The sequence below is a fragment of the Halichoerus grypus genome, chromosome 10 (genome assembly GCF_964656455.1).
Source record: "Halichoerus grypus chromosome 10, mHalGry1.hap1.1, whole genome shotgun sequence".
Taxonomy (NCBI): Eukaryota; Metazoa; Chordata; class Mammalia; order Carnivora; family Phocidae; genus Halichoerus; species Halichoerus grypus.
This window is the reverse complement of record NC_135721.1, coordinates 133,399,054-133,420,099: the sequence shown is the minus strand read 5'-3', so window position 1 is coordinate 133,420,099 and position 21,046 is coordinate 133,399,054. Positions and strand designations below refer to the sequence as shown.

Genomic DNA, 21,046 nt, shown 5'->3' with positions numbered 1-21,046 from the left:
TCATTCTCTCTGTCTCAAATAAATAAATAAAATCTTAAAAAAAAAAAAAAAAAAAAAAAAAAAAAAGAAATCACCCACAGTCTAAATGTCCGTGAGCAGGGGATTGGAGAAATAGATTGGTAATAAATTTATTTATAAATTTATAATAAACCGAAGGGAATGGAAAGACTTCTTTCTTATGTATCAATACCGATTCAAAACAATGTCAAGAGAGAGAAAGCAAGTTGCAGAAGGATGTTTAGGGTATAACCATTTGTCACTGTGTCAAAACACACACTCAGGAGGGCACCAGATAATATTATATGTCGTTCGTGGGCCCATACATAGGTAGTCAGGCCAGAGGAACATAACACGGGCCGCAGGACCCACACCAGCTGCCTCTAGGGAGGCGGGGGGCGGGATGTGATTGGGGAGAAATTTTAAGTAAACTGACTGTTCCCTTCAGTTTTTCTTTCTCTTAATAAGAAACCATTAGGAAGTACAATGTGGTATCCTGGATCAGATCTTGGAACAGAACATGGACAGCCGTGGAAAAACTGGTGCAATTTGAAAAACAATCTGGAGTTTAGTTACTAGTAAGTAGAAATGAACACTGATGTTCATTTCTTCGCTTTGACAAGTGTCCCATGGTTCTGGGGGATGTTGGCACTGGGGGAAGCTGGTGAGAGGGTGCTCTGGAACTCTGCACCGTCTTTGCAACGTTTCTGTAAATCTGAAGTTATTCTAAAAGAAAAAGTTTATCGCAAAGGAAACAACCAGGATATTAATTCTTGTTAATTCTCAGTTACGGGTACCTGGATATTTGTTACACTTTCCTCTGTGTTCTTCTTTGTGATTACATTTTTTCCCAAGCCCCAAGGAACTGGGAAAGCCTCCCGGAGAGCCAGTCTTGGAGTGGGTTCAGGGTCTCATGCCCCAAGGGCCAATAACTCATCAATCTCCAGACCCACTAGCACGACGCGGACTCAGCTGGCGAATGAAAACCCCGAGCAGCCGTGCCCCGAGACCTTTAAAACTCTTCCTGCCCCTGTTCATAAGATGCCCAGTGTGAAGCAGACATTCGTTTATGAGCACGAGAGACAGGGTGGGGAGGTCGTGTTAGGTCTTTCGGTTTTCCTCCCGGTCCTGAACTTTGTAAAATGCCCCCCACCATCTTCCCCTTTCTCAGGTTCCACAGTCTGACTGACTTGAGCTAACATTTGTTGAGAGAGAAGCCCTTAAAAATGGCAGTGGGGCCTCAGAACCTTCCAGGGCTAGTAAACGTTTATAGGGTAGAGGCACCAGTTGGTCATTTCCTTGAGGAGGAAACAATAAATGAAGCGACTTGCCTTATACCAACTTGAACCCTGAGCTCCTCATTGTCTTAAATTCTTGGGGGGGAGGGGGAATGGGAAAGGGGGGGGCCCAGAAATCTCTGGGTCTCTTGTGGCTCAAACACACTAAGAACTGGGAAATGCCTTTTTTAGGTAGATTTAGGACAGGGTTTCCCAGCCTTGGCACTATTACATTTTTAGCCGAACCAGTTCTCTGTTGCGAGAGCTGTCCTTTGTATTACAGGATGGTGGGCAGTGTCCAGGCTCCTACCCACCAGATGCCAGGGGCACCCCAAGCCAACGCTGTGATAGCCAAGAATGTTTCCTGATGTTGCCAATGTCCCCCCCTCTGGGGTGAAGGGGGCGCGGAGAGCACAATTGCCTCCAAATGCAAACCACTGGTTTAGGGTAACTTTCCTCAAAGTTGGAAATTGATTTGAGAGCCTTTGCTTCAAACCCATTGGCCCATGGGAGTGACTGGGGGAAGCCAGCATTTCTAGACTGAGGGATTATTTTCCGGTTAAAAGGAACACGGATTGCAATCAAAATGTGAGCCCTCTCCTGGGAACACAGCGCTGCCTGGGTTTGCAACACCCTAGGGACGGAGATGGAGGTCACATCTCTACAGAGTAGCATCATCTCCCAGGAACCAAAATAGTCTTACAGTGCCTTTTGCCCCATGATACTAAAAGGTTGTTAAACACACCCTTCAAAGTGGGTCCTCTTTTTTTTGTCCCTCAGGAGGAATTAGGACAAAAACCTCTCTTACCTGGTTTCCTCTGCTGGCAGGTAACTTCGGGGGGGCGGGGGGCAGGCAAGCAGCAGAGAAGCCTCGTGCGGCCACGGCCACCGTAGCTGGCTCAGGGAAAGCTGCTGGCTTTAGACCATGGCCCACGGGCCAAATCCGAACCTCCGTCTGGTTTTGCACAGCCTGGGAGCAAGAATGGTTTTTATGTAATTTTTAAAAGGGTGATAAATGATCAAAAGAAGAATAATATTTCATGACATTTGAAAGTTAGATGAAATTCAAATCCCAGTGTCTGTAAGGCTAGATTGGGACATGCTCACTGATGTGTCGTCTGCATCTGCTCCCCCCCGCCCCCCCCCCCCCCCCCCGCCGCGGGAGTGGGGTCACTGCCACAGAGAGCCTTGGAATACTTCCTATCTGGCAGGTTGTAGAAGTCTGCCGGGGCTCCTGGGGGGCTCTGTCGGTGAAGCGTCTGCCTTCCGCCCAGGTCATGATCCTGGGGTCCTGGGATCCAGCCCTGTGTGGGGCTCCCTGCTCAGCAGGGAGTCTGCTTCTCCCTCTCCGTCTGCCCCTCCCCCCCTCACAAAAATGAACAAATAAAGTCTTTAAAAAAAAAAAGAAGTTTGCCGACCCCTGCTTTCGACTGTCCATACCCTCTACCTGGGAAGGGATAAAAATTTAAAAAGCCTGAGTTTTACACGCCCCCTTTGTCCACTGGCAGACGACCAGTGACACAATGCACCCTCTGTCCTCCTGGACATGCCGAGGGGCTCCGCCTAGCTGGAGGAAACTCTGATTTAAACAGATTACTCCTCGGATGGCTTCTCGGCATCCGTACTGTGCGGCGTGCATCGTGAATCCCTACGGTGCTGTAGCAGGTTGCATTTTTGCTGGTCTTAGTAGCCTCCTCCCCATATTCCATTTTTTTAAAAAAAAAAAATTCTCCTGGGGCACCTGGGTGGCTCAGTCGTTAAGCGTCTGCCTTCGGCTCAGGTCATGATCCCGGGGTCCTGGGATCGAGCCCCGCGTCGGGCTCCCTGCTCCGCGGGGAGCCTGCTTCTCCCTCTCCCACTCCCCCTGCTTGTGTTCCCTCTCTTGCTGTGTCTCTCTCTCTGTCAAATAAATCAATAAAATCTTTAAAAATAAAAAAATAACACAAAAATCCTCCTACAACATCTCAGGTGGTAGTTAAGACCAGCTCTGGCTCCTGGGTGGGGGGAGTCCCGGTGCGGAGGCAGGAGGAGAGCCAAGCACGGTGCCCGCGGGGCATGAGGCGCCCAGGACCGGTAGCTGCCGGCAGTGATGTGGTCACTCCGAGGGGCCTGCCTGCGCCAGCCATGGGTGCAGCTCCTCTGGGCGTCCCAGGCAGGGGGACAGGGCGCCGGCTGGTTCTGGAAGTGACGGGGGGGGGGGGGGGGATGTGCGTGTGTCCCACGTGCTGAGCTCTGCGGGGCTGGGGTTGAGGGTGGTCCACCCTTAGCTGTGATAGCCCACGGTGCAGCGGAAAGCTCGACTGTGTTAACTGGACACGAGACGAACGAGGAAGCTGGTTTTCTTATGACAAATCCTGTTACACGAGAAAGTTGCCTCTTGCTGATTCCAGTCCGTATTTATCGAAGCAGAGTTTTAAGGAAACACCGAACCATCATTAGACCCAGCTCTCCGTGTGTCCACCAGCTTAGGGCACAAACAGCCCCTCACATGTATACACTTGACTGTGGGCTGGCCTACTCTTAATTAATTAATGAAAAAGTCAAAGTCAAATTGCACCTGTTTTTTGTATTTTGATTTTTTTTTTTCTGAACTCCACTGATGTCAGACTTTGTGGGGTGGCATTTCCTGTGTCCCCTCATTTTTTGATAGGAATACCTGACATTTCTCCATCTTAAGTGAGGTCCTACCCACACCAGCCGTTAGCATGATTCCCACATTTGTTACTACGTGTGAGGAGAGGGGAAGTCAGGGATGACCAGCCACTTGTCCAGCTTTGGGGACAGCAGGTCCATCCGGCTTCGAGTCCCAGCTCCCTGGTGTGTGACCTCAAGCGGGTCACTGGAAGCAGCCCAGCGCTTAGGGCCTCAGTCAGCTTGGGCCAGAACAGAGTACCCTACAGTGGGGGGCTTAAAGCACAGACATTTATTCCCCCACAATGCTGGAGGCTGGAGGTCTGGCATGAGCCTGCCGGCGTGGTTGGATTCTGTCTCTCTCCCTGGCTTGTAGACGACCCGCTGTGAGCATCCAGAGCTCCCATCTCTTTCTCTTCTTGTGGGGACACTACCTCTCATGACCTACCCTCATGAGCTCATCTAAACCTCGTATCTCCTGAAGCCCCATCTTTTAATTCCATCATTTTGGGCTTAGGGCTCCAACAGGTGAATTTGGGGGGCACAATTCAATCCCTAGTGTCCTTGTAAGGTGGGGTGGCTCAGAGCTCGGGGCCTGTGGGACCAACCCAGATAGTAGCAGTGAGCTCTCAGCAGAACTGATGGCCTGGGTTGCTGTAGAGTCTCTTCTAGGCCCTTCCGTGAACGTGGTGTTGGGCTAGCCCATGGTGATCGGTCAGCCAGCTGCAGCTCCCTGGGGGTGCCCGTGAAGCCCTCCCCAACCCTGCCCGGGCCCTCATATCCAAGACTGCATTTCTGTAGGTGACTTCACATTTTAAAAATTATATTCATGTTTTTTTACTCAATTCCCATTACAGTTTTTTTAAAGATGTATGTATTTATTTTTTAAGATTTTATTATTTATTTGAGAGGGAGAATGAGAGAGAGAGAGAGAGGGAGAGAAAACACGAGTGGGGGGAGGGGCAGAGGGAGAGGGAGAAGCAGACTCCCCGCCGAGCAGGGAGCCCAACACAGGGCTCCGTCCCAGGACCTGGAGATCATGACCTGAGCCAAAGGCAGACACTTAACCGACTGAGCCACCCAGGCACCCCCAAAGATTTATTTTTTTTATTTGAGAGAGAGGGAGAGAGAGAGAGCACACGTGCACACATGAGTGGGGGGAGGGGCAGAAGGAGAGGGAGAAAGAGAATCCTAAAGCAGACTCCCCATTGACTGCAAAGCCTGACACAGGGCTCAACCCCATGACCCCAAGATCGTGACCTGAGCTGAAACTAAGAGCCCGATGCTCAACCACTGAGCCACCCAGGTGCCCCCCATTACAGATTTTGACAAGAGGCCTGGGCATTTGAAAAAAAGTGTGATGCTGTAGTCCCCCCTTCCGTGGGGGCTAGGCTGAAGGCAGCGGGTTGGACAGAAGTTGAGCAGAGTGAAAATCATCCTTGAAATCCCTTAAGAAGCCACACAGAAAATAGACACACTCCGTCTCTGTGTGCGAAGACCCGGAGCCGGTTTTCCAACGTGGGGCACGTTGCTGCTGCTTCCATTGCACATGAGGTGCAATGCTTGGTTGAGGTTCAGGGCCCATAGTGGACCCAAGCACTTATCTTTAACCATTAGCACCACCCTCAAGGACAGCAGATGCTGTGAGGTATATGCCTCCCAAAGCCTGCTCCCTGCTTCAGTGGAGAGAAACGATGTCTCATTTAGGACTTGTTCTAAGTCACAGAACATCTGCCTTTGCTACCAGTGGCTTCAGCGTTAAAAACATGTTATTATCTCCCATAACAGCAAGAATTCAGGGAGGTGATTGCAAGTTTGGGGCAGCAGCTCAGTGATATCATTCGGGTATATGTGAAATTTATACCTTAACCATCACCATCCTCAGATTCCTCATGCCTGTTACCTCATGGTTACAGGATGGCTGCTACAGCCCCAGACATCACATCCTCACACAATCTCATGTTCAAGGCAGGAGAAGGGGGGTGGGTTCAAAGAGCTCTCCTTGCTTGCCTAGCTCTTCATTTCCTAGAAGTCTCTAGAAAACTTCTCCTTATGTCCCATGAGCCCGGCTGGTTCATAAGGCCAGCACTTGCTGCAAGGGAGGATGGGAAGGTATGAAACTGGCCTCTGGCCAACACAGTGGGAGGTGGGTGAGGGAAAAGTGGATTGGAAGAGGTTGTTGGGTAGCCACATTCAATTTATTTAAATTGTTTCTCTTTGTTGTTATTGCCTATGTGCTATATAGTTGGATTTACATAAATTATTTGTACACATGATTTTGCTCCTCTGTATGATAGATAGAGGCTCTAAGCTAGTTTCTGGTCTCCAAATAACAGTTTGGCACTTGAATGTAAGCGGAGGATTGGTGGCATGCTGACATGATTTCAGACCCTCTGCAGCCCATGGAGAGACTTGAGCTTCTCTTTAAACTCAAACCTGTAAGTCAGTACAACTTTAGTCCTCATAGGACTCTAGCCAACAGCCAATTGTTTGCAGAAAACAAACTTTATTTTATCAGCTCAACTTGACCTCCTGATCTCTTCAGACAAGGGGCCAAAGTATTTGAAAAGACCTGAGAAGGTCAGGAGTCCTTGTAACCTGGGAGGAAGCGGAGGCCGGGCTGGGGCTTGATCTGAGTTCTGCTTGTGGGACAGGAAGCTCCTGTTTCCCTCTGGGTAGAGGACGAATAGATCAAGATACTCAAGGCATCATAAGAATCCATGTCACATTGTTTGCTAGCCAAGGGTGGAGAGCTGCTTGGAGGGAAGGCCTGCCTGTCCTGGTGGAACCTTGTGTGTACACTGAGAGCCTGAAACAACTTTTTCCAGGAGGTGGGCTCTGGGCACCTGGGTTGTTGCTGCTGGTTTGCGAGAGAGTAAGGCGCGAGGGTCTGAGTGTATCCTTAGGTTCACCAATTAGAATTGATCAGAGGAAAAGGAGGTAGAAGGTATTTTCAGGGATTATTTTTGGGCAACGTTTGTTTGGTGTCAACAAAAGTACATGTAACAGAATTCTTTGGTTGTGGGCAAAATAAATCTACTCGAACTAGCTTAAGTGAAAAAAAAAAAAATTGGGAAATCAGTGCATCCCCAAGCCTGAGGAAAGGACACGCCGGCAACTTGCAGGTCCGTAGAGAACCCAAGTATTATTCTCTCCATGTCCCTCATCTGTCACTGAACAGCCCCTCCTGCCTCTCTGCCTCACTGGGTTCATCTGCTCTCCTGCCGATTGGGAGAAAGAAGGCCACCCACAGCAACTTGTAATTACAACTATCTGGCTAGCCACATACTTGCTTTCCCAACTTCCCTGGCAGGTTGGAATGGCCACAGGATGCTGTCCTAACCAGTGAGACACAGGAGGAAATTTGCTAGGGGAGGAATGGGATAGGAGGTGGTTCTTCTGAAAAATATTTTGCTTCCAGATGAGTGACAGCTGAGCAAACAGAACTCTCTGTACTCTTCTTCTTCTTCTTTTTTTTTTTTTTCTGTCTTGAATGTGGTTCTGTGAAGACGTGATGTTTGGAGTCATGGCAGCCATCTTGTGATCATGAGGCAACAGGCCTAAGGATTAAATTATCAATAGCAGAGCAAAGAGACAGAAGAAACTTGGGTTTTTGATGACACGACTGACTTATTGGACCCAACTAAAATTTCTGGGGAGAGACTCTTCGGCACCTCGAATCACATGTTCATGCATGCATCAGTTGGGTCTAGAAGGTGGATCACGCTACATAAATAAGGTTGCTGGGAGTCAGGTTCTGGTCCCTTGTGGCTAGGTGGGGGTGGGGGTGTAGCAACTATTCAGTTAGAGCTGTGTTAACCATCATGATAATAATCTAAGCAGGTAACATTTGTCAGGGGCTTACTATGTGCCAATTAACTTTACCTAAATTTACTTAATTTATTTTCTTTACCTAAATTAACTTAATGAATTTTCATGACAACCGTTTCAGGTGGGGGCCATTCTTATCCTCCCTATTTTATAGACCAGAAAACTGAGCACAGAGAAGCAAGTAGCTGGCCCAGGATACACAGCCAGGAAGCGAATTTGAATTTGGAGGTCGACTTCCTGAAGTGCTTGATCCTGAAGTGCTCCTCAGGCTCAAAAATGGGTGTGGAGCAGGTTAGTGAACAGCCTTGCTAATGGGCGGATCATATGTGAGGGCAGGTGGAAGCCACATAACTCTGCTTTAGGCATCATCCCCCATTTCTTTGATGATCAGTGTTTCTGAAACCAAAATGTCTTAAAATTGATAAAGGTGCCTTTCCCCTAAGAGCTGCCATGACATTGATCACACCTCTTACAATAGAGGAAATATGGTGACAAATACTTCTTATGTTGAACTGAAGGTGGATAAACCCAGCCCACATTTACTACGAACACTGTTTATTGATGGTTTTGTAAACGGGTACAGAACGGCGCACGACTCAAGAAACAGAACACGAACGGCTCCCAGAACCCCTTGGCACTCTTCCCAAAGGGTGACTGCTGTCCTAATGGCGTAGATTAGTCTCACCTGTTTTTAAATTTTATATAAATTTAATTGTACAGGAATTCTCTTAAATCACTACTAATCATTTCCAATGATTTGTAAGATGACCCCATTTAGAACTGTTAAGCGTGAGCTGGAGACTCACTTTACAGCTCATTGGCATCCCTCCTGATTATGTGCCGCAGATTTCCAAGGCATTCTTTGGTTTGATGGTGGGTTCTCCTTCCCTTACCAGAAACGTGTTCAAAGGACAACAGTGCAGTTTTGAGGATGTTTTGGTAGTTCAGCTTGGGAATCCAAGTTCAGCTAGTTGAAAATATGAATATCGGGGTGCCTGGCTGGCTCAGCCGGTGGAGCCTGGGACTCTTGGTCTTAGAGTCACGAGTTTGAGCCCCTCGTTGGGTGTAGGGATTACTTAAAAATAAATAAATGTAAAAAAAAAAAAGAACTTGAAAATGTGAATATCAAATGGATCAGGCTCTTGAGGATTGCTGTTTTCCAGCAAACCTCCCCCGCCAGCCCCTGGGAACAGGCTTCGCGCACCTCCCTCCACACCATCCTGTGTGCAGAAGGAGTGCAGATGGCTCTGTGGTGTTTTGGTCCGAGTACAGGGTTTGCAGAAACTCTTATTTTGAAAGGGAGATGGGAGCCCAGCATGAAGGAAACGCAGAACAATCTCTTCCTTAGCTGCACCTGCATGGCCATGGCCTAATGAGTTCGGGTTGATGGAACCCAGACCTCAGGAAGGATTATAAATTCTCATTTGATTTGATTTGCTTCTAAAATACCTTAAACCAGCTGTGCCTGCCCAGCTGACCCAGGAGTCTGGCTGCTCTGGGGGAAGGTCTGGAGAGGCACCCTCCTGTCCCACGGCAGCTCCTCTCCCCACCGCCGGCTGCTCCTGGGGTCTGCTCTGGGCAGGGTACACGTGCGTCTCCCCCCTGCCCCCCCGCCATGCCCCATGATTGCTAGCCTCTGTGTCCTCAAATTCTCAGAAAGCCCCATAACTGGAGGCCCCTTCACATTTCCATTTTATAGAGGGAGGACGCTAAGCCTCCCGGAGCTGGGTTAACTTGTCCTGAGTCCCTGCTGGCGATCGGCAGAGCCTGTGTTCCAACCCAGGCCATCAGGCCCCATGGCCCACCCGAGCCCCAGCTTTCTACTGCTTCTTGAGCTGAGTGAGGCAAGGGCTCCTGTGGGGGAAGTTTCTGGAGACTCTGCACTAAGATACTTGAGACTCTGCCAAGTGCCAGGCAAGTGGGTATAGCAGATGGAACAGTGGAGAACAACCAAGTAGTGACCGCTAACATCGTTCAGGACCTCCCTGTGTGTCGGCACGCCACAGACTGCCTCTGTGCGAGGGGTTCTCAAAGTGGGGTCCCCAGACTCTCGGCATCTCCTGAGAATGTGTTAGAAATGCCGGTCCTTAGGCTCCACCCCAGACCCCCTGAATTTAAAATGCTGGGAGTCAGCCCAGTGGTCTCGTGTTAACGAGCTCCCAGATGATTCCGGAGCACGCCGGGGTGTGTGAATCCCTGGTCTGTTTTAATCCAACAACAGCCCAATGGAGTAAGTATTCTCATCCTCCCATCTTACAGATGAGAAGTAACTCGCTAAGCCCCCGGTGGCCGCGGAGCGGGGACTCACACCCCGGCCTCGCTCCATGGTTGAAACCTGCTTTGTTCTGTGCCCTTGCTCAGTTTGTGTGCTCTTGGGGTTAAAATCTAGAAGAGAAGACAGGTCATAGACAGGTCAGCAGACCAATCAATACAGTAATCAGAGCAGTTAAGTTCTAGGAGGGAAACGGAATGGGCTAGTGGGGAGGGGACGTTAAGGGACGGTGGTTCTGTCGGGCTGTGACCGTCAGGTTGAGCCCAGCTCCGCAAGAGGGAAGGGGCTACGGTGCCCAGCTGGACCTGGAGCAGAGCCCCGGCCCCGTGTTCCTGAACTTGGTGTGTCTGATGATTATCCAGTGCGCGATGTCACTCACCAAGTGACAGGTTCCCGGTGGTCCTGTGACCAGAGCAGGGGGCCATCATGCCTGTTTACAGATAGAACCGAGAGCCGCGGAGCCACCAGCTTCCATCCCAGGCCTCACACACAGCTCCAGGATTAAATTCTCCCTGCTTCCATGGCATTTCTCACCATGGGGATGTCTTTGTGGGGGGGACCCTCCCCTTGTGCCTCTGAGAACGTGTATTCAGACCCTGGTTTGCAGTAAGCTCTCCCTGTCATCGTGTTGCTCTAAGAAGCCAGCACACTGATACTACTGAGCGTTGCTCTAAGTTCCGATAGAACTTTCTGCCGTGATGGACAGGTTCTGGATCTGTGCTGTCCAAGATGGGAGCACTAGCTTCACGTGGCCGTTTAGATTCAGATTAACCAGAATAAATGTAAATGTTCACTTCCCAGCCACACCAGCCACGTCCCAAGTGCTCAGTAGACATATGTCATTCGTGGCTGTCATACCAGAAGCACAGATATAGAATCCAGGTTTGGAGGTATTAGGCTGAACCATCGATAGGTCAAAATGGGTAGAATGTTGGCGACTTTCTAGGGTGCAACCTAATAGAAGTGCAGGGAATGGGCAAGACCAATTAAACCCATCCCTTTGTTAGAGGGAAGAACTGAGGCCCTGTGAACCTGGGGCCCCACCCCCCTCGCTGAGAGCCCAGATGGGGCCAAAACCCAGGTTCCCAGACTCTCTGTCTCTTTTTTTAAAGATTTTATTTATTTATTTGACAGAGAGAGACACAGTGAGAGAAGGAACCCAAGCAGGGGGAGTGGGAGAGGGAGAAGCAGGCTTCCTGCTGAGCAGGGAGCCCGATGTGGGGCTTGATCCCAGGACCCTGGGACCATGACCCAAGCCGAAGGCAGATGCCCAACGACTGAGCCACCCAGGCGCCCCTCCCAGACTCTCTTGAGGTTTGTTCATCTGTTCGCTCAGGGATTCTCAACTTGGCATGATTGACAGCTGGAGCTGGACCATTCCCTGGGGGAGGGGGGCTGTCCTGTGCTTTGCAGGATGTTTAGCAATGTCCCCGGCCTCCACCCACTAGACGCCAGTAGCACACACCCCCTAAGTTGTGGCAAACAAAAATGAATCCAGGCATTGCCCAATATCCCTTGGTGGGGTTGTTAGGAAAGGACAAAATCACCCCTGGTTGAGAATTACTAGTTGAGCTGAAAATAGTAGCTAGTTTCCATTCTTTTCCCTCATTTGCAGCTGGCCGGGGATGGCATCGGGACCCAGGGATCCCTGGGGGCTGGGTTCCTCCCTGCACGGAGATGGGGCGCCCATGAATGAGGGATGGCTGCCCTCGGCTGATGGCAGAGAGATCGACATGTGCTTACAGCCCATGTTTCTTTCCAGCTCTACCAGCGTCTGGGTCTCTTTAGGCAAACAACTGGCTTCAGCCCTAGAGATAATTAAACCCATCTTTTTTCCCTCTCTCCGCCCCATCCCCTAAACCCTTTGGTCCATTCAATTCACAATGATAACATTGTTCGAGCAATACCGCGCACATGTTGACACTGAAGTGTTTAATCTTGCGGTACAGTAATTCCCCTGCCCCACCCCCACCCCACATCTGTGCCGCGGCACCGATGACAAATGCCTGGCCTGCCCAGTGGCCTGGCCTCCGCGCCTGTGTCTCTGGGCATCTAACAAGGAGGCAGTGTCTCCGAAGACCCTCTTGGAGCGCCCGGCGCTGGGACTCCAGGTGGTCTTGTTGGCAGCCCAAGTATTTGGTGGAAAGTTCGAGAGTTGAAGCAGCAGTCCAGGGGCAGGGAGACAATGCTGCTTGTGTGCCCTCCGCCAGACAGGGCCCTGCCCCCCACCCCGATGTTGGGGGCTAGGGAGGGAGGATGGGGAGACAGATTAATGCTATGCTGTCTTTAAGCTGTCACCCTCTTTCCAGGGCGACTCTGGCCTTGGGCAGGAGCAAAACTTGCAAAGCAAAGGGGGACCTGAGTCGAATACAGTCTTTGCTCTCTGAGTGCAGCTTTTAAGGAGATTGCTGTTGCGTTCACATGTGTGCTAAGAGCTTGCGATACTCTGGGGTTGTCCTTATTTGATTATGTCCATGGCTGTGAAGTCGGCGGTGGTGTCCAGTGTCAGGGAGAGAGTCGGCATGGCCGAGTGGTGAAGATCGTGTGGGTATTCAGGCCAGCCGTGTGGCCATGGGGAAGTGACTTTGCGTCTCTGAGCCTCAGTGTCTCCATCTGTAAAATGGACACGATTCACGTGCCTACCTGTGAGTAGGATTTTTATAAGGATTCGGTGAGATGTTGTGTGTGACACGTGATGAGACGTCCAGGACAGTGGGAGGGCCTTTATAATCGTGACTGTCCCCCTCACCCCCATTCGGGTGGCTACTCTCAAAACAAAACCAAACATCAGAAAATAACAAGTCAACTCTTGCTGGTGAGGATGTGGAGAAATTGGAGCCCTTGTGTACTGTTGGGAGGGCTGTAAAATGGTGCAGCCTCTCTGGAAAACAGAATGACATTTCCTCAACAAATTAAAAATAGAATTACCATATGGTTCAGCAATTCCACTTCTAGATACAGACCCAGAAAAATTGAAAGCAGGGCTTCAAGGAGATATTGGCCTCCCCATGTTCATAGGAGCATTATTTACAGTAACCAAAAGGTAGAAACAACCTGAGTGTCCATCGACAGATTAACAGATAAACAAAACATGGTCTATACACACAATGGAATACCATTCAGCCTTGAAAAGGAAGGGAATCCTGACACAAACTCCCATGTGGATGAACCTGTAGGACACGATGCTCAGTGAAATAAGCCAGACACAAAAAGACCAGTACTGTAAGATTCCTCTGGTAGGAGGTCCCTAGAGGAGTTGAATTCACAGAGACAGAAAATAGAATTGTGGGTGCCAGGGGCTGGGGGTGGAGAATGGGGGGCTTGCTTAATGCGTCTTTCAGTCTTGCAAGATTAAAAAGAGTTCTGGATATTGGTTGCACCACACTGTGAATGTATTTAACATGACTGAACTACAAAAATGGTTAAGATGGTAAATCTTACGTATATTGTACTACAATTAAGAATCAAATTGAAAAAACAGTAGCCATTAGCCAGCTCAGGGGTCAGGCAGGTGACAGAGCTGCAATCTTTTTTTTTTTTTTTTAAGATTTTATTTATTTATTTGTGTGAGAGAGAGAACGTGCACAAGCAGGGGGAGCGGCAGGCAGAGGGAGAAGCAGACCCCCTACTGAGCAGGGAGCCCGATGCGGGGCTCGATCCCAGGACCCCGGGATCATGACCTGAGCCGAAGGCAGATGCTTAACGACTGAGCCACCCAGGCGCCCCCAGAGCTGCAATCTGACTGCGCTTTTATCTGTCTTTGTCCCACCGCATGTTGACGGAGGGCTCTCGCTCCTTGCTGGGGTGGTCAAGAAGCGCTTGCTGAATGAGCACACTGGGGTGTGAGGACACGCAGAGATATTTTCTTGGGAGCATGTATCATTTTAGACTTTTATGTGATAGTCCTTTCCTATGGGTTTAGGACAGTGTCCTCTCTTCTGTGACAGCTGCGCTGCAGAGTACGTCAACGCTCATGTTCCCAAGAGAACATTTTCCTGTTAGAGTAGTTGGGTACATCCGGTCCATTTTCCAGAGCTCCCAATTTATGGCATGCCTCTGGTGGCTTTTTCAAGCTCCTTCATCTCGCCATGTAAATCTTTGAACGAATGAAGAGCCATCATCGAGGTTCACATCCCCGAAGCTGCGGGGCCACCATAAATTGCCTTCCGAAGCTGCCTTGGTCACAGTCAGCTCCAGTGAATTCTGGCATATGCCAGAAACTTCTGGATGAATTGCATCCCCGTAGGAAAGAAAGGAAGCCTGCGTTGGAAGTTTTGGAGTTAAATCCGGATGGGGGTAGGTTCTGGGACACAGGATCTTAAGCAGTCAAGGGTCCTTGAAAGCTCAGTTCTAGCTTCTGGTTATATTGTGGACTTTGGTTGGTTCTCTTGGTTCCCAGAGCCTCATCCTCATGAAAGAGGTTCATAACTGGAGGTCTTTGGAACCAGTCTGTTTCCTCTCCCTCTTCTCTGGGGCTGGTGGACCTCCATCCTTCCTCAAGACTGCATTCAACATCTTTCCCATGAAGAACTTCCTCATACCTAAACAAATGCATTGGGGTCTATGGAATAAATGAAAATGATGTTCCTTTAGGGACTGTGTCTCCTTTGGCCCCATTCCCTGTTACCCCCAAATTCTTGATGTGGAAACAGTCAGATGCATATACTAAAGATGAGCACGCTCCTGCCCTCTGACCAGCAGTCCTGCTTTAAAGTGTTGACCCAATAGAAATGTGTTCACCAAAAGGCATGTACAAGGATGTTCCTCATAGCACAGTTTGTAACTATCTGGAACTGGTAACCATCCAAAGACCCATCAAATAATAGACTGTGGCCAATTCCTGCAACAGGGTTCCATACAGTAGTGGAAATGAATGATCCACCACCACACGCAACCACAGGGACGCAGACACAGAAGGGTAAGCATCCAGCAGGCGGACTGAGTCTGTGCCAGGTGTTGGGATGGTGGTCACCTTTGGGGAGGAGGGGCTGGCGTTCAGGAGGGGCCCTGTGGAGACATCTTCGGTCCGAGGAATGAATGTACTATTTCCCGCTCTGGGTGTATTTGTGTTGAGAAAGTTAATTGAGCTTTGTGAACACTTAGCATCTGTATGCTTTACATTATGCATGTTATTTAAAGACCAGAAGGAAATTACACGAAGAGTAATATATTCAATCCAATAGACTTATGGAGCCCTACTATATGTCAGGCTGTGCTGGGCACTGGGGGTTCACGATGGGGTCAGTCAGGGCCCCTCCTCCTACAGAGCTAGATCAAGGGGTCATCTTGTATTTGGAAATTATCCAAGTCTAAAGAATGAAGCTTTCATGGCAAGTGGTCACTTGGAGATAACCACGATTATCTGGGCCTGTTTCCCTGCCCATCCATTCCCAGACGTGGAATATTACTGGGCTCATGATTATTTTGTTCAGAACTGCTTTGACTGCAAATGGTAGGTTGCAAACTATCAAGTTGCAAAAGCTGACTCCATTTAGTTTAAGGGGGACTTGTTTGGGGATTCTCCACATAACTCGCAGTTGGAAGAATTGAAACCCCAGACTTCAGGAAGGATGGGGATCACCAGACCAAAGGATCAAACCTGAAAGGCTTCCCTCCTCAAGGCTGATGTCTGCACCCCCTGCCTGGCATCTACCTTATCGCAGACCAGCTTCCTCTGCACAGCAGTGGCTCGTGGCTGCCCACAGTGCTGACTTACACCCGTAGAATTCAAGGCAGAGAAGACAAACAGGGGCTCTTTCCCTCCAGGTTCCAGGGGAAAAAAAGACATCCCTGTTTGGCCCAGCTTGGGGCTTGTTCCCTCCCATCCCTCAACTCTGCCGAAAGGGGTCATGGGACAAGATGGCAGTTCCCCAGGGCTCACGTGGCTTGACTGAGAGCCCCAGTGAGGCTTTCCAAGAGAAAGAGATGGTACAGTCACGGCACCTTCTTGTGACATCACTGTGAGTGGTCGGTCCTGCAGCCACTTTGCCCACCCAGCGGGAGCAAAAGTTACATGATACCTTCTCTGTTTTCTCGCATTTGTAAGAATTTATTGTATTCTGGGGTGTATTATTATGTATGGATGTAAGTATAAATATATTGGGGGGTCCATACCCCTCATTTTACAGGGTTAAATACAGTTCTACAAAGCATGGTTCTCAATACCTACGCTTAGGTACTGTTTAAATATGTGCTGCCCTTGGCAAGTCTATATGGCAAGTTCCATTCGGTTATCATAACCCCTTTGTTCAGAGGACACTAACTTAGTGAGAGGTATGTCTGTACCTTTTGTGTCATGTCAGTGGGAGGAGGAGCCCAGATGCTGAGAGGGGGCAGAAACCCTCTGGGGGATGCAGGGGAGCAGGCTTGTACGTGGGGCAGAGGTCTCCCCTGGTGTGTCCGAGGGCCATGAGCGGGGACGCCCAGGTGGGTGGCTTCCGATTTCTACCTGCCTCTACCCTTTATGGACACCCTCGAACCCAGAATGACCCCTCCCAGGACCAGCTTTGGGGTCATTATTCCAGGCTTTTGTAAAAGGACACTAGAGTCGGCTTTGGGGACAGTCACGGGGCTGGTTGCTGTCAGGATGGTGTTTTCCGGAATCCATTTTCTTTGGACTTATCTTTTGGTCTCGGGGATTTGGGCCCTTTTAATCTTTTGAAGATGAAAGTCTTCGTTAATGCCTATGAGCTCTCTTAGCCAGTGGGGTGCTGGAATGTTAAGGGCGGTGCAGAAAAAGCTGGATTCCTAGGGTCTGGGTTGCCTTTAGAAAGCTTCTCTTTATGGACAAAGGGAGATACCAACTCTAGACAGTTATTTAAAAACCCAAGTCTTGGGTAATCAGCTATGGTAATATAAGAAAGAAGTATAAAGCTGTATTTTCTCCCTAAAAGTTCATGCTTCTATCTACTTTAGTGGTGACAGTTGAACCACCTGGACCCCTGAGCTTGAAACGGTGTGGATTCCATGCAGTGGGGTGGCTTTTGTATAAAATGGACGCCTCGGAGAGATGAGATTTGGAATTTGGTTTGGACTTTGAATTATGAACTGCTGTTTTTAAAAATATGATTATCTGACTTTGATAAATTACAGAATTATTTTTAGAACCCACGGTGATGTGGTTTCAGGAAGAGAAGAAGGTTGACGTGGTTCATACTGCTCATTGTCTTAAGATAATTAATGAAGGCGATGCACACAGAAAGCTGTCCCAGAGAGCCTGCAGATGTTTGCTAGAAATTTAGCTGGACACTCTGCATATATCTTTTTAACAAAAGAAACCTTATAACCCTGGTATCTTAACTAAAAGTTAAGATACATTTTATCTTATTCATTTAAGACGTTATATATACACCTGCTGCAACAGATTTATTTTTGTGATTATGTATCAGGGTTTTCTTTCTTCACTGGGTGTGACTTCAGTGGTTGCACCTGTGTTAATGTCCTGCTCCTTCAAACATTTCTTTAGTGTTTGGTCTGACTATGATATTTTTCAAATACAGTTGTCATAGCCAAACTATGCAAATACCTACCCGCGCATAAGGTTTCTTCTGTACTGATTGGAATTTTCCCGCCTCATTGTTTGAGAGGCCCCGTGACCATGGCAGACGTGAACTTACATTGCTGTAAGTGCCGACTCTGTACACAGAAAGGGCCATTATTATGATCCTGGGACAAGGGGAGACATGCAGAGTTTAAGTAACTCGGTCAAGACCGCACAGCTGATAGGGACACAGATTCAGGCTGAGCGCACCTGGCTCCAGAAAGTGTAAAGGTCAAGAGTGTGAGCTTTGGAGCCCAGCCACTCACTAAACTTGTGACCTTGGGCAAGTCACCTGCCTCCCCGAGCCTCAGGTTCCTCATCTGTGAAATGGGGATCAATCCCGCCTCACGGGTTCCATCAGATGATGACTGAGAGTGCTCAGAGCAGGACCCAACCCAGAGCAAGTGCTCCATGAACATGCCTTTTTGTACTTCTGGGTTCTTTAGCCCTCTTCGTTGTAAGCAGGGGGTTCTGCACCCCCATTCTCTGGGAGAGGACAGAGTCAGATGGTTGGAAACGGAGACTTTATTTGTGCAGTCTATCAGCATGCGGGGAAGGGGGGTGGCCTGTGGAATGCTCCCCTCTTCTTCCACAGCTCCAGGGGACTTCAGTGGGACTGTCTAAGGGGATGTTTCAAGGAGTGGCCAGAGAGTTGGGGGAAAAGCTAGCAGGTCACGGTGAAAGGAGCCACAGGAAGACGAGGTGTTCGAAGGCAGGAAGAACCAAGTGCTGCATGCTATTACCTGGAAGTCTGGCAAGATCATGGCCATTAAACAAACTTTCCATTTAGTTATGAGATGGTCTTCAGTGACCTCAGGTCGGGTGGGGTGGCGGGGCTGGGGGACAGCTCGGGTGTGTTCACCGGGAGCTCATTCAGTGAGGGGGCCCGGGTGGGGGCTGAATGGGTGCATGCACGGACTGCTCGCTGGGGTGGGCGGCCGCTCTCCAGGGGTGGCTGCCTTACCACTCTCAGCCAGTCCCCGGCAAAAAAGCCCTTGAGGGGCCCCGGACTGTGCCCATCTCCTTAATAGGACAGACTTGTGTTTCTCCGCTGTCCCTCCTGGCACACTCTGAAAAGGCTCCCAGGGCAATACTTGGGGAGAACAGCTCGGCAATAGGACTAAAGGTGAACACACACAATTCTACTTCTGCGCATGCCTCCCCACATTCACAAAGATATGGGGGACACGGGTACCAGAATGCACTGCTCCGAGAGCCCCAAACTGGAAATGACCCGAATGCCCATGAACTGCAGAATGGATATGTGAATCATGGTGAAATCCAAGCATGGAATACTATACAGCACCAAGGATGGATGAACATCCACAAGCACATCGATGAACCACACAAACACTGTTGAATTAAAGAAGCCACATACAAAAGGACATGTACCGTATTATTTCCTGTTTATGATATTCTGAAACGAGCTAAACCAACCCAAGGCTTGAGAAGTTGGGGGAGAGGAAAGGGTTGCTGGCGACATTCTGTTTCTTGATCTGGGAGGAGGCCCCATGGGGAGGTTCACTGTGACGAGGCACAGAACCTCACACAAGCAGTTCGTGTGCACGCCATATGCATGCTGTCGCACAACGAGAAAGTTCTGGTGACAAGCATAAGAACTGCCCTTGCAGAGCTGTTGGCTCAGGCCCTGAGATGCGTGGCTAAGATTTGGTGGGGCCTGGGTCTGAGGCCCAGCTCTTTGGCCCTGGGCAGGGCACTTGGCACCTCTTGGGTCTTAGGTGCGTCCCCTACCAACGTGGCATTGGGCTCACCTCCTAGGGTGACCTGAAGGTTGAGTGAGCTAGAAGGATGACAGAGGCCTGGCCCCGGTGTTTCCACAGTGACCGGGGCAAGGCTTTTTGCTCTGCTCCCTCACTCTGAGGTCCCCTCCTGAGGTTCACTTCTTAGAGGCTGCCACAAAGACCCCTCCCCTACCTGCCTTCTGCATAAATCAAAGTGGGGGCCTGGTGACGCCCCCATCAGCATTCTTTGTCCCCCAGCTCAGCCTTTCCCAGAGACTGGGTCAGAAGGCCAAGTGCTCTGGGTGGGGGTCAAGGACAGAACAAGTGAGGAGGACAGGTGCAGTCTACAGGGACCACGGGGCAGTTTCTGGAGAAGTCATTCCTGTGGCCAGCTCTCCACGTGTGGCCCAAGATTCCAGCAGCTAAAGTTCAGAGGACACCTTCCTGAGATCTCTCCAGAGGCAGGGTCACTCCTGTGCCCAGCCAGAGTCCCCTGGCCTTGAGGACTTTACCTGCCCCCTCTGCCCAACAGGGAATAGCCTGATGAGTGGATAATTCATCAACACCCCTGCCCTCATCTTAGTATCTTTTAGAAGTATTATTAAGGTTTAAAACAGTTTTGTTTTTGTTTCTGTTTTTTTTTTTTAAATGAAGGCCTGTAGGAAGGGCCTTTGGGCTGCCAGTGTTGGGAACCTTTTTCCTCAAAGGCGTTCGTGCCCTGCCTGCAGCTGGGCAGCCCTGATCCAGCCTGAGAGCTTCTAGGGCTTAGGAAGCTGAAGCTGGAGGTGAAGCTGGGCATGTTTCTCCTCTGTTTTCCCTGTGTCTCTGGTCACCCCCCTCCCCCAGGCAGGAAGCGGAGATGGAGCTGTTTCTCCCAGGAGAGGAAAGGTATCTGCAGATGCTTCACACTTGCCTGAACTTAGCCATTCTGCATCTTTCCAGCACTTGATGACTCCCAGCTTCATCCCTGTTCCATTTTGGATCAGAGGATGCGTGATCCTTGGGAATCACAGGCCCACGCCCAGAAACACTCTTTTTGGGCTTACGTCCATTTCAACATTTATTTTCAATGAAATGGGCATAATCTCTTAGTCTAGTCTCACTGCCAGTATAAAGGAGAAGACTTGAGGCCTTTGCCTTATTTTATCCAGAAGTCATTTTAAAAATCCTCATCCCCCAACCTTGCCATTCACCACTTTTTCTGCTTTTAGTCTAAGGCTGTGTTTGGAAACCCTGATGGCTGTTAGAAACATCTGGGGTGCTTTAAGAAGTATGGGTTTCTGGACCCCCTCTCCAAAGATACTGAGTCAGTTGGCTCAGGGAGGGGCGAGCACAGTGGGGTGCCAGAGGCCCCCCCCCATGTGCCAGTCTCCCACCTCCATCTTCAGTGATTTCACGTCGGTAGCTCGAAATCTGCCAAAATGGAAGTTGGTAAACACAACAGATAAGGTCCCAGGGAGCCAGTTCCTAGGTATTTACCAGCTCACCGCTGGGACAGGGCATCAGTGTTTTTTCAAAGCCCCCATGATGATTCCCACCTACAGCCAGGGCTGAGCACCGCTGGGCCTCAGGGACCCCAGGACAGGCAGAGTGCGGTCTGTCTGCATTCATAATAGCTCACTGTCGTAGAGCCCTCCCAGCAGCCAAGCTGTTGATGTTCAGTTACTTAGCTCTCCCAACAACCCGTGCAGTATTATTATCCTCATTTTTAGATGAGGAAATGGGGGTCCAGATAGATTACATGGTACCTTGTGCA

General features: G+C 49.6%; 1 protein-coding gene across 2 annotated transcripts in view; it reads left to right on the top strand.

Annotated features, from left to right (window-relative positions):
• The window catches only part of BMP7 (bone morphogenetic protein 7), a 91,488-nt gene that overhangs the window by 11,598 nt on the left and 58,844 nt on the right, over positions 1 to 21,046 (top strand). The gene's annotated exons all lie outside the window — the stretch shown is intronic.